Raw genomic sequence first — 14,873 nt, 5'->3', positions numbered from 1 at the left:
AAGATGAAGAAGGGTTGCCAAGAATGAGTCAAGACTGTATCAACAATAGCCTTAGGCTCTAATGGGTTTCCATATGTATTGCTTTTCACAACAGCAAAACAGTATCCAAAAAAAAAGACACAAAGCTAACTTTCCTGCAAAATTGGATTTTGGTTACAAAACTGCCAGTTTTCTGCCAAATAGTTCACAGCTCTTGTAAGACTGTTGGTGGTGGTAACATTAAGGTTGGAGTTCCTGTGATGGCCCATATGAAATCTATCTACTGTTTGACAAAGAAATTTGCCCACTCTTCTGTGACCTTGCCACATTTCCTAAGCTGAGCTAGGAGAAGAGGACAACTCTCCTCCACACAATTCCCCACAACAGTTCTCCAGCCAAGTCCAATAACAAATCAGCAAACAAATCCGTTAACACACTCCCCGACAGCTCCCACAGCGAATGCAGAGGAATGAAGGAAAAGGAGGGGAAGGAATAACCATTGAGATTTTAATTCTAATCCCATCAACTCCCACGGTGCATGTGAGACCCCTGGTACACAGATGAGGTTGCAATATCCGGCATTTGCAACCGGTGGCCTCCCCAACCCCTGGGCCTGGGAGGCTGAGCCCTTTGTGAATCATCTCCGTGAGTGCCACAGCTCACAGCTGTGGCAATTGAAAGCAAACTACTCTCTTTTTGAATTACAGTGATTCACCAGCATCTCTGCTGTCTGAGCAGCAGGGTGGGGGGGTAAACTGTGAGCAGACACCCTGTTTGCCAAAACCACGCCATCCCACTTGCGATGAGAGTGTGTGTAGCAGCGTTACCTCAGTGCCCTACAGCATATCCATCCTCAACCCATGCTTACCGCCACCTCCTCCTTATGATTCAACCCCAAACACTGGGCTGTTTCAGCAAGCACGTAGCCAGCACGTTGAGGAAAGCGATTATTCCTCTGTATTCAGCACTTAAGAGCTTGCATTGGGAATGCTGTGTCCAGCCTTAGCTCCCTGGTGCAAGACAGCTGAGGACATACCGGAGCGAATGCAGTGGAGGGTCACCAGTGTGGCCAGGGGGCTGGAGCACACGATGTAGGAGGGGAGGCAGAGAGAGCTGGGCTTGTTCAGCCTTAAGAAGAGACAGGTAAAGGGGGATCATACTGCAGTCTGCAACTACCAAATGAGAGAGGATGGGGAAGGCAGGGCCACGCTCTGCTTGGAGGTGCACAGTGAGAGGACGGGAGGCAACAGGCACAAGCTGACGCCAGAGAAATTTTGATGAGATATAAGGGGAGAAAAATACCATGAGAGTAAAAATTTTCACGACTGCAAAGGTTGCCCGGGGAGTGGAATCTCCACCCATGGAGATACTCAAAGCTTGTCTGGACACAGCTCTGAGCAACCTGACCTAACTTTAAAGTCTACCCTGTCTGGAACAAGCGGTTGGACCAGATGGTCTCCAGAGGTTTTTAGCAAACATACACAAAAGTGACCCCCACATCAGGAAGGTAACTTCACAGAGTAGATGAACTCACAGCAAAACTATCACCACCTACTTCTCTGCCTGGAAAATACAGCTCTTCGTCTCACAGTCAAAGTCCCACACACATTTTATTTATTTTTGTACTAAAAGATAACTTAAGCCTCCTCTACTGCTAAAAGCAGCACAGATCTTGATAGAAATTCAGTAAGATGTCTCCCTGGTTTTGTTCATGGGAATATAGGAAGGTCAGGAAATATTTGACTTACCTACAAGGTACTGTTGCAGCTTCTCAGAAGGCCTAATCCTGGGACCTGTGATGTGTCATGACATTCATGTACCCACCAACAACTATCAGGTCAGCTGATGCTGTAAAGAAAAACACAGGATGGTTAGAAACAGAACTGCTGTGTGCCTGTCAGGGCAATATCTGCGCTCTCTGGGGTCAGATGGTCTTGGTGGGAGGAGGTCCCCAAGATACCCATATGAAAGAATGTGAAGTTAATCTTCTGCTGGAGTAAGAATGGCACAACAGATAACATGGACACAAGCTCCTAAATCAGAGCAGATAGCAGGCCTCTAATCTTTTCCAGTTTGCAGACCCCACAGCATTTTCCAGAGGCACTTCAGGCTCCTTTCAAACCAGTTTAAGCCTATTGTCATGAGTCTGCCTTATCTGAGTTACCTTTCACAGACCCCTTAAAAATAATTCACTAGTCCCACCCGTGCAGTCAAGGACACCAAAACTGAAAATCACTGCTCTATCCAGTTTAACTCATTGGCGCTGTCATCTAATCCAGTGGTGAGGCACCAAATACAGACTTCAGGGGAAGTATCACCATCTCTTTGCTGTCAAAAGTTGTTACTGGTGAAGATAACCCTAAACAACTTGTACTTTCCTGTAAGAAATCAGTAGCAGTTAAGTCAAGATAAAAATTCAAATGAAATCAGATAAAAAGTGGATGCTGTTACTATCTATGCATGAACAAATGGGATGCAGAAACCGCGGTGTTGCCTTGACAATAAAAAGCATTGGAGTTCTCTTTTTGTGGAACTTGCTAGCAGTGATGTATGGGCGATTTGTGAGAGATATTCTCCTAAACTACAAATGTACCCCCCAGGGCAGCTTTTCAAAGTAGATATTCCTAGGAAAAATTAATTAATTTTTTTCCTTGATTTTTTGAACTTGGTAAGCTTTGAATGCTTAACCGAATTAAATTTTGGCATGGAGTTCATGAAAGATCTCTGATTATTTCGACTCTTTTAACTGATTAAATGAAGATACCAAGCTTTGAGAGCCATGTGACTGGAGCCCTGAGCTATATAAAGGGAACAGCTCACCTGTTTCATGTGGTGTAGAATAAGATGAAAGGAAAGGATGTAGCTTGAAAGCAGGATGGAGAACAGCCAGAGGTAAAGCTACTAATAGCTGGACTGTATAATTACACTTGGTAATGCTATGTGTTTTGTTAAGCTCAGATTAGCATATGACGGTCTCCAGTGTTTTGTATACTTACAGACTGACTTTCTAACATGGCTTTAGATGATTTAAAGGGTTTTTTCCAGTGAAAAGCTTTAAAAAATCTGGTTGATTCTGAAGGACTTGGGGGGATTGTTTTCTTTTCTTTTGAGGTGGAAATACGCACATGCTCTGAATACAAGCATTAGATTGGACTCGCAATGAATCTGTGAAATCTTTATGTTCACTTTAATTCTACCCGATGTGTGTTACACACCACTGGTTGGCTGCTGTGGCTTCTGCACCACCAGCTAGGGATGAACTCAGGATATCTCAATCTGGGAGTCTCCAGTGATACCCCTGCAACAGAGCAGGAGGTTTTCCTAAAGACTACTGCTCACAGCAACTTGAATGGAGAGTCTGAAGCATCAGCGAAACAATCATCTCCCTCTGTCTACCTGTTAAAATTCAAGATAGAAATCTCTTTGGGCCGGACTATCTTTGTACTTAAAGGCTGAATAGCAGCTGGCACAACAGACCCCCAGCCCTGTCTGATGCCCCCAGGCTCTGTTGTGATGTAAATAATATGTACGACTCCTTGGGCCAGCTTCAGAGGCAACTTTAATAACGTGTCAGCGCGAATGAATGCCAAGGGGCAGGAAGGTGGGAATGCAGAAAGAGAAGAATCGGGAGAGTACACGAAGGTTTCATACAAAGGAAGTTTGGATGCATGGCACAGTGTGGGCTGCATTTCAGGAAACACAGAGTTTATAGGCCATTACTACAGCTGTCAGTTTTTGTCGTGCTCACAGAACCTGCTTAACACTTCTGATGCTGCTCCGTTATCAGTAATAGACATCCAGAGGAAAAGTATCCTTTGAGTATTCAAAGCCTAAGCTGTATATGCTTACCCACAGATATACCTGGCTTAATTTTGCTACATAACAACCTTATTGGTCTGCGATGGCTTCTAATATAAAAATATTTTCTTTACAGCTAAATTATTTTAATTCAGTTTTCTTCATATATATGACCAGTTCCACAAGCAATTAAAACAGACACTGAAGACTCATGGCAGTGCTTGGACATCAGATTCAGATTGCACAACCCTCTTCAGGCAAACAGTTTAGCACCAGCAGCGATTACACAAGTGCCTGAGAGCTCATCCCATCAGTGGGCATGGAAAGGAATAGCCTCCATGTAATTGTCAACCTATGCTTCAACAAGTTAAACATTTGGCCCTGTTAAGTCAAGATGAGAAATGCAGTGAGTAGTATTCCCATCTTCTCCCTCAACTTCTCTCCCACAAAGGGTTCCAAGTCATGCCCTTCTCCTGGCGAAAGACAAGACCAATAATGTGTGAGCTGTTCTGAGATGATGAACAGCGCAGAAAGTTTTGATAATCGGGTGGCAATTAACCACAGTCGGGACATGACATTATTCAGATACAATGGACTAGCTCCTAGCTGCTGTAAATCATCAGTCATCAGAGAGCCTGACCCCTATGTAGTTTAGCTTAATTTTGCATTCAACAAGTACCACATTGGACTTTTTTTGTTTAAGCAAAAGCTCAGCTAATCACCCACAGGCTCTCTATGCCCTGGTGTCAACCCGACAGGGAGGCAGAGGAGGGTATTTCTGGTTGATGTCTTCCATTTTCCAGCCGTGCTTATTCCCCCCAAAAGTAAATGTTGCTTCGCGATAGCAGTTGTAAAGGCTGTGGTCTCACTGTAGGCTTCAGTGTCAGCAAATGCCTGCATCATCTGGGGGAGGGCAGCAGCGTGGAGGACAAAAGTGGCACTGTCTGGGGGAGCCCGCTGCCTCCTGGGACCCCTTCCCTGCGGGAGGCAGCGCTTCCGCACAGCCACTTCCCTTTCCCGTCCTCATCAGGCCTCTCAAACTATAAAAGCCCTAATGAAAATGAAACATGCACGTCATATATAACAAGGAGAGGCTCAACTGCTGGTAAAAAAAAAAGGTGTGAAATTACAGTATCAGTGTGAGAGGGAGAGATATGAGCCCTCATTCCCCAGAAGAGAATTTGAAAGTGTGTAATTTTTTCCATTCACAAGCAGCATTTAAGGGACAGCTTTTGGATGCTGAGAGGAAGACCTGGAAGAAAAATAGCACTTACTTACAAGTGGAGTGAGTATTTCTGCCCTAAATGTTTGGGACCGTTTTTTGATACATCAGCTTGGTTTGGCATGGGGCCGCGTGCATGCACAGCCCTGGTGAACAGGTGTGGTTCCTAATGTGCTCTTCTGTCCACAGCTAATGCTTTATCTAGCCTTTCTGAAGACCAAACAGCAAATCCTTTAGGGATCACCAACAAAAAAAAAAAAAAAAAAAAAAAAAAAAAAAAAAGAAAAAGAAAAAGAGTAGGGTACAACTTTTTTGCTGGCTTTCCTCTTCACAGAAGAATTTAGCGGTCCTGGGTAAGGAGGAGACTCGCCTGTGTCGGGTCTGGCTGTGGTAGGGGATACTAGCCTCTCGCACTCATGAGAATCTAATTTATTTTTAAAGAGCGCTTTAGTATAGCATAACAATATTACCACACATCTTGCTCAAGCAAAGAATTTTTCCAATCTATATTCAGTGCCAGATAGAGTGACTATAAAATGAGTTACTGTACCTTAAATTTCTGCCTTGGCTATAGTGACAGGAAGCTAATTAGACAAACTGACCATGTCTTCTGGACCCAAATCCACATTACTTTGACACATAAGAATTACCAGCTGCATGAGAGCTCATGCTTCTGGAGGGAGCTGAACTTAAAGGATGAAATAACAGGTAAAGGAGTGGAGAATGATGGCCACTGTGGGGCCCAAACCAGTAAAACAGCAGTGTTTAAACTCTTTTCCAGCTAAACTTTAACACCTCAAAATGTGGTCAAAATATGTTAGAAGCATGTCTGAGGCATGAACACGGAGCTCAGACCACATGTAAAACTAAGTTCTAAACACAGTTTGACTTTTCCGGGTTATTCTTAAATTCCAAAGACCAGCATATTGGAGCCAACTGCACACGCTAATCCTGATGGAGCACACCATACATTTCATAGCCCATGAAGCTACTGACCTTCTTGACTCTGGCAAGCTTGCTGGGCAGTGATAGACCTGGACCTACCAGGGTTCAGCAGGCCAGGGAGCAATCATTTCAAACCTGGGCTTCACTTCAGCCATCAGAAGCAAAAACCTTCAGTCAGGCATGAGTGTTTTCTGATGCCTCTTTTGCAAGCATCTGAGTTTCTGGGAAATTACTCTTAAGAACTACTGTCTTCTTATAGAAAAAAATAATCTGTCCTGTTCCTACTTCCTTATCAGAATCTGGGCTTCAAATTACGTCCAGATATTATACGGTCCTCTTTTCTGGTATTCCTACCTCTATGTAGTTAGATCCAAACATTTCAGATATCACTAAGTATCAAACAGGGAGAAGGGCAGGGTTAATATCAAATTAATCACAGGTTGAAACAACCTTTCTGAAAGGGATGAGCAAACTTCAAAAAGAACAAACACCCAAAATAATGGCTGCATCCCTACGAGATGTATAGTCCTTCCTTTTTCTTAGGTAGGCTCAGCCAAAACAAGGGGCACAGCATTCAGAAAGGAGCTGGGCCAAGGGATCTTATTGCTACTATTTTGTGTGTATTTGTATTGCTATAGCACTCAGGGACGTCAAATGGGGATTAGTGTCCCATTGAACTAGGCACTATAAAAACAAACATCACAAAGACAGTTCACTGCCCCTGAGAGCTAATCTTTGGCCATTTTTCTGCAGCATCTGGCTAGAGCAGGACATAAGGAAGAGTTTTAGGGTGTACTGCATGGACTGCATTTAACCTCATTTCTATAACCCTTGTCCTTCCTTAACCTAGTGGTCCACTGCTGTTTGTTAACCTAACTCATCACCTCAGTCTAAATTTAGTTTGTGAGCTTCTTGGACAAAAGTCTTTGTGTCTTTTCATTTGTTCTGTTTTTTTCTTTTTGCGTGGTTTTGAGCCACAAAAAAATAATATACATTACTGAAAACATGAAACAAAATAGCTTCCTTCTCTCTCTAAGAAAAAAATGGATATGATATATTTAAATGTGCATCTTGAAGTGCTATGATTTTGTACCTCTGTAGAGCCTAATGTAATCCTGTGGATCAATGAGCAACACAACTGGTATGGCAATACAAATAAAGAAGTCTGGACAACATGTATATACACACCAAGTACTTCTCCAGATGATATGCAGACAAAGGAGATATATGTGCAAAATAATTCCCACTGCTTAAATACAAAAAAAGCTGCTGGTATCCTGCATTGTGATTGATAAATTGAATTTGCAGGTCCCCATAAAGATAAAGGAATGTGACAAAGTCAGGGCAATACAGTCTTGGCATTTCCAGGACCTGGAACAAAACATGGGCATTCTCCCATCTCTACAGTCATTCCTTCCAGGCCAGCCTCATGCCTGTAGCATCCTCCTCCCCTGCCTGCAGCCACAGCAGCTTCAGTTGCATCAAGAGACCATTTCTTGGCAAAGGAGTGTGTTGGAGCATTGCCAGTTTCTAACCTATCCTAGGGAAAAGGGACTACCTGGACAGAAGTCTGTAAGCCAATAGTTAGAGTAGTGCAGTAGGGTCCAACAGCTCTGCCACCAGCCAGCCATCCCGAATCTTAACAACCCATTCGTGCTCTAGAAGAGGAAAAAAAAAAGAGGTATTTGTTTAAAAGACTGTACTGGAGAACTATAAACAATACGGGATGTTAGTTTACACAGAATAGCAAGGGTACAGACATTGTAATGGTGCAACTCACTCCTGTTTCCTCTCCAGGCCACGTGGATCTGCCCGATTGTCAGCTCCAAACACAGCGACTCTTCCTGCAGGCTTGCAAACCTCAAACTTACTCTGCCCAAAACAGCAAAGTGCATGATAAAGAGTCTCCAAATAAATGAAGGACTCCCTCAAACATCACTCTGCTTCTTTTCACGAGCAGCAGAGAAAGGGGGATCAAAGCTTTTGAAGGCAAATCTGCAAGCAAAAGTGTGCAAAATTTGTGAGCATGCAACCTTCCCCGGCCCAGAGAGCCGCACACTGGGGGAGGCACAGGGCAGCGGGAGCCCCTTCACAGCTCGGCAGTCAAGGCTGAGAGCTATTTGGATTAGATGAGGAATTTCAAGTGGAAACCATCTGAATGTGTGTGTGTGTGTGTGCGCCTGTGTCAAGTTGAACTGTGTTTAAAGAAAACAAATGGCTTCTTACAGAACCTCTGCAAGGTCCAGTTCTAAAGGGGGCATAAGTAAGCCTCGTTCTTCCTGCCATTGCAAACTTAAATGGGATCATGTGGGGGTTTTTTCCTGTTCTGAAAGTGAAGAATCAGGAAAAGACCATGACAGCAACAGTATGACTAAATTGGCAAGATATGCTGTAAATAGCTTTGATGCTAAACAAAAACAAAACAACCAAAAAAAATCGTATTGCAGCCATTTTAAGATTTCGGCTTCCTTCTTCACCTCTGCCACTAAGCAGGCCTCCTCAACATGTGACAAGAAGAATTCAGAGGGACTCTTGCCAAGTGTTTTCTGACCCAAATCCTAGAGGTATCCTCCATCTGCAGCAACAGACAGCTCGCTGTGGTCTGTCATTACCTTCTGTTTGGTTTTCAACACCAGCTACCCTAGTTAATGAAAGAAGATGCAACCACCGAAGACAATGAACAGACAAATGTTAGCATTTCTGGGAAGCTTTGAGGAAGGCCTCTCTAATCTCAAATAGGCCAGAATACAGAATAATAATGACTGAGGCATGCATATACAAGAGTATTGCTTTAGCGAACTAGGTAAGCTCAGCTATTAGGAAAACAGGCTGTATAAAGCCTGATGGAGAGGATTTAAGGACAAGACACGAAGGGCAGAGCTAACTGTTCAGTTTCTGTCACAGCACCACACCTACCTACTTGGCCTCTATCTGCAGGCAATGAATTTCATAGCCTGAAAGAGCCAGGCAGTCAGAAATATTTTTCCTGTAGGACAGAGACACAGCTCCACATCCATAATGTTCTTCTACGTAAATGTTTGCATGTGGCCCTTCACATCTAAGGTTTGTAGCAATGCATGGTATTTAGCCAAATGCCATTCCCCTAAAGGGCAGCATATTTTTGTTCTTATAATCCTGCATGGAAATTGAAATGGATATATTTTAACATGGGAAAAGTAAACACATTTCCCCTCAGCTAGACACCGCTGAATCACTGTGCTGGTGATGATGGTGGCCTGAGATTTTTCCCTACACATTCCTGACCAAGACTCAGAAACCAACAAGGGAGTACGTTCACCACAGAAAATTAAATCCCTCAATTTGACCTAGGAACTAGGCTGGGGATTGGGTCTACTTAGCCAGACAATATAGGCAGCACTGGTCTCATGAGCAAACCTCCTCCGTCATTTTGTTCTTCATCAAGCCTTCCTATTTGATGTAACAAACTCCCATTTACCTACCACATATACATGCTGTACTTAAAATGCTTGTCTTTGATAAACCATTCTCCCCTTTGAGGATCCATTAGGCCCAAAATGAATTGAGCCTAAAAAGCTACTTAAAGCTTTTGGAGAATTCTTTGGATTTCCAGTTTCACATTTCCGTTACTGCGATGTTTGCATTAAGATGCTTGTCTGAGTTCTGCCCTGCAGGATTCGGAAAAAGAAAAATGTTCTTTTTGTACTGAACACAACTGGTTGGTATTTAGCTATTTTTTGTGTATTATGACAGTGCCATCTGGCATTCATCTGCCAGGTACCTCAGGAGAATGTCCCCTTCCTACTTGCCTGTATGATGCCGGCCAAAATGATAGAGTACACCAAAGGTTAACTTCCTGTAATATGGTCTCTTGGCTTATCTTGAAGTAATACAATAGTTCCTTTATATTCTTAACTTTGCATTTCACATGTTCTGCTGCCTGCCTGGAAAACAGGGTCATAAGAGATTCTTATGGATCAGACACTTCCTAATGCGAAGCCAGGGATATTGTTAGCAAACTTAGTAATAACAATCTATAAGGCCAGTTGGCGATGCACATACAGAAGTAAATATGAAATAGAAATGGAAATTTGCCCAGTTAGATCTGTTCTCTTCCACCGAAACGCTTTGTACAGTGGAAGCATAAACAAAGCACTGCTCTTAGAAGTCACGGTTCACCTGCTGACTCAAAAACTCATGTCTGTCAACCAGCGTGAGAGAGGCCAAGGGGACTATCTGTTTGGGTTTCTCTTTTGGTCTCAGCCTAATTTATCTTGTCAGTTTCAAGATCTCCATTCCTTTCTTGAAAGGACAATAAAGGAAGTTTGGCTTAGCCATGCCCTCCAATTTGATTATTTTTAAGCAAACAAACAAGAACTTAGCATGGACCAGTTCAGATTGACTAGTTCAGCTGCTGAGTAACATCTTAAAGCTATTTTCATCCTAGTCCTTTCCTCAAACGGCAGTTCCTTCATCACTTTCAGGATATATACTTTAATACTCCCAACCTGCTTCTTGCAAACAGCCTTTTCAAGAGAAACAAGCCAGTCTTGAGCAATTAAGACCTATAGATCTCCCTTCACTTCCTTCAAAGCCATTGTGGAGGTGCAGCTGAAACCCATTAAATTCAATTGAGCCCAAATGGCCCATAAGTCATATGGAAACTTCCTCTGGGCTTTTAACAAAGAGCCTTGCTTTAAATTCCAAATTACAAACAAATTCAGTCTGTTCAGCTTTCACATAAAACATAAAAATTAAAGAAAACATACAGAGGAAAAGTTGCATCAAATCACAGGGAGCATTATAAGAAAGTACAACCAGTTACTCTTGTTCTGAAGTTACATTCTCCAGTTAGAAATGTCATATTAAGTCATGGCAATATTTTCTTTAGTCTGGACTGGAAGCATGCTTTATTCAGTGTATTGCAAACTAGTGGCATTCACCACCCCATTTTCTCCTCTGACTTTTCTCCACAAAAGCTAAAACTAATATATATTTACATATGTACACACAACATGATGTGTATATAATGTGTATATATGTATAATTATAATATATCACATATAACTACCAGCCTAATCTCAGGTTCATATATAATAAATAGATAATAAATACTTATATACTATATATACTTAAACATTAAGTATTGCTTTATTGTGGGTCAGATTTTTATCAAGTTGACAAATATATTAATGTGGCTTTATATTGGAACTCTTAAGCTGTCTAAGATTAGGGATCAATATCTGTACTGCAAGATCATAAGTCAGCTAAACACTGAGAAGATCCAGGCAGACACTGAACTTGAAAATTATGCAGTAAAATTGTTCCATAATACATCTTTATTCAGACCCCCCATGGGACTGGCATGCTGTAAAAGCCTTAAAAAAGCCTCTACTTGAGGGTTAATTTCACCCTAAGGGCTCTGAGAATAACTGGAGGCCCAGATCTTTATAACTTTGTATCAATTAATGTTTTTTACATTCTTTTTAATAAGAACTTGATGAAAAATATCCTGTTCTACCTTTCTATTTGGCACCCAAGTAACAAGTCATTAGAAGTACCTGAATCATTTTTAAAAGTGCTGTGGAGTAAAATTTTCTAAAGATAATGGGTCTGAGAGGGAGAAACATGCATGTTCCCGAGGCATGTGAAATTGAAACAAAAAGTAGGAGGCATCCTTCATGGCTAATCAGGACCATGCCCAGCACCATTCCAAGAAGTATGGGCTCAGCGGTTGATTCCTGTCCAGATCCAATGCCTTTGCCATGGTGGGGCAACATCCCTCGGATGCAGAGGGAGCAGGGTACCACCATCTGCTGTTGGACTTAGCACCGCTGTAGGTCTGTCAGGGCGCTGGGACAGCAGGCTATCAAACCACAGCGACTGAGGCACGGACTTTGCCTCCTTCTCATGCCCCTGTGGCAAATGCAGCAAATCCTTTCAGCTGGCTTTGTACAAACCCATTGGCGAGCGCATGGTTTAGATTATTGCCATAAAACAAGCAGCTTTGTTTCTCCCATCCCTACTCCTCCTCCTTTCCCTCCCCCAGCCCCTTCTCCTAACCCTGTGCTCCTGCTGCTCCCTCTGTACCAGCCCTGAGCCACTTCAACTCACTGTACAGGCAGAAGAGCAATTCAGCAAAAGCAAACACGTTAACAGAGCCTCATACAACAAGCAAGAAGGATGACAGTGCAAAGGAGGTAGAACTGTGAAGCCAGGAGCAGAAGGAGGAGAAGCAGGACTGAATTGTGGCAAGAGGGAACAATCTGCTTCATGGACCCACATCCTGAAAAACATCAACTTTGTTAAATTAGCAAAAGGAAAGGACAGCTGAAAAGTGTTGTTAGCCTGCATCTAAGCAAAAAGGAAAAAGGGAAAAAAAAAAAGAGGTCTGCATAGTATATTAACAGATTGATTCTCACCCCGCTCCTTTCTCAACATCTCCAGAAATTCATTGGTATTTAGACCTCACTCCTGGGACAGTGATAACAGAAACTACAGAACTTCTAAGACTGTGACTGAGGTCTGGGAACATTAAACAGACAACTAATTTCAGAACTGTGAATGAAGTCACACCTACCGGGAAAGTTTTAGGGGACGGGGGACGGGGGACGACCCAACAAAAACCTAGAAAGAAAAAAAGATGCTGAAACACCAGTTTGGAAGAAGTATGCTCTCTGGTTTGTTTGGTTTTTTGAATTGTCCTGAATTGCAGCCACCATAGAAACACTCTAAATCTGAAGAAGTGTAGATGGGACACGCTGAATTTCAAGTAAGAGGGAGAAGGAGAGGGGAATCATGCTCGCTCTCTGCTGATTCCCCACTGCCAGACAATAGTGAATTAAGACTGCCTGAGAAACCAAGCACGCTGAAATCACCCCTTCTGATGGATGAAAGTTATCTGGGGACAAATTCATCCCCAGAGATGTAACACAGTCACCCTAAGCTTCAAAACCCTGAAAATGGCAAGAATTATAGTAATAACAAAATCCCCCTAAAAACACAAGCCAGTACTCCAGCTGTGTGGAAGGAAATACTCCAGTACAATTCAGCTGATGTCATTTAAGGGGAGATATGAGGAATCTCAGGGTGAGGCTGCAGCATTGGACACACCAACACCACCAAACACAGTGATGCCTGTAGAGCCAGCACACCCCCACCTCCAAGCCCAGCTCTGACCCAGTTTATTTTGGGCTGACCCAAATACAGAAAAACATTGGCACAGGTCACTGTCAGGATACTTTTGTTTACAAGCTAACTCATGAGTGCTTTTCAGAACACTTTTTTTTTTTTTTTTCCTGGGCAAAAGCTGTGACTTCTAATTTGAAAGGGGATTTAAAAATGGTTATGATTCATGGGGATTTATGGATGTTTCCCAGGGAGTTTCAAAAGCCCTGACCTTCTTCCCACAACTCCCAGGAAATGCAGTTTAAAGTCTCCCACAGGTTGTTACTTCAGCATGTTCGGACCAGCAGTGCGGGACAGCCACCCGGCAGTCTCTGTCCCAGTGCCTGCGAGGGGCAGGACCCCTACGGATGCTATCCAAGGCTGCACCCAAAACCAGGGGACTTGTGTGAAAACCATTCCTCAGTGCAGATGCGACCAGCATTAACTTGGACAACAGTTACATGTAATTTCATTTCTGTACGTTGCTAATTTATAGAGAAACAGCGTAGGACTGGAGGCCAATGGAACAAACTGCGGGGGCGGAGGGGATGCTCCCTTAAGGCAGTGAACATTAGGAAATTTCTTAAGCCAAAAGCACACTGAGGACACCATTATATTTAACCTAAGAACGATTTTGCATTAATCCCGATTTAGCCACTGAGATTTTCAGCTCCAACTGGTTACAGCAAGTAATGCACTGGAAAGCCCTGGGTGAGGCCTTCTCCCTCACCTCCCTCACACAGGACTCACTTCCAAGAGCTCTTTAAATGTCAGTCCTTGAGCGACAGGTCTCATACACCAGAGCCAATTGCCTTGCACAATCTGAAGGGAGAGCTTCCGCGTTTTGCTTTGCAGCTACTTTTACTCTGCTGTTCACCCTGAACATTGCCTTCAGTGACAAAGCTAAAAAACCCCACCCTTGCTCATTATCCTGACAATATTTAATTCTGACAGCACATTCAGTATCCTTCATGAAATATGCAACCCTGTGACTAATGAGGTATTTGCACGTAAGGGCCATATACTGTAAATTGCAGGGCAATAAATGTAAAGGAAAACCATGAACTGATCAGCCAGCTGTTAAAGTGATGCAAAGTGTCTCTTATTAAATGTGTTGTGTTATATCCAGATGCTGACTAGAACTCAGGTGTGGCTCCCTCAGTAAAGCTTCACCTTAAAAAAACTATAGGTGTCCCTTTCTGTTATTACATGTTAGCTCCCTACTTTTCAAATACCGATGAAAATCTCACCTCTCTACTGCCTCCCTGCTTTCCACTCATCATGTAAGGGGAGTACTATTTTGATTTTATGTGTGTGATTGCGTCCGCTCTGGTGCTAAGCATCCTATCAGCATATGACCAAATAGCAAAGCTGACATTTTTGCCATGATTATCCACGAAATGTGTTTCCTACCTCTGATTTACAAGAGCCCTATTCATGAGAAATGATTAATAGCTCACTAGCACTGCCAAAAAGCACATAAATCTAGACATGCTCTATGCTCCTGACATGCTGCTCATCTCGTAGATATGTTCAGATCTCTCTCTCCCTCTCTCCCGCTTATCTGTGTCTGATCCCCAATGGGCATACGCTTTTGCTGATTAGGCAATACAGTTGCTGACTGGGACAATCTTAGGTTGCATTACTGATGGCACCCAATTAGAGGTTGCAGAAAGCAGTGTCCTTCCTGGCTTGTACTAGACAAGCATGATTAAGTGTTAAATGCTTTCTAAATTAACAGGCAGCATCACCCATGTGTCTGTTACAACTTATCAGGGTAAGA

Source organism: Accipiter gentilis, chromosome 20 (genome assembly GCF_929443795.1).
Source record: "Accipiter gentilis chromosome 20, bAccGen1.1, whole genome shotgun sequence".
Classification (NCBI taxonomy): Eukaryota; Metazoa; Chordata; class Aves; order Accipitriformes; family Accipitridae; genus Astur; species Astur gentilis.
Note: the sequence above shows the minus strand (reverse complement) of the source record.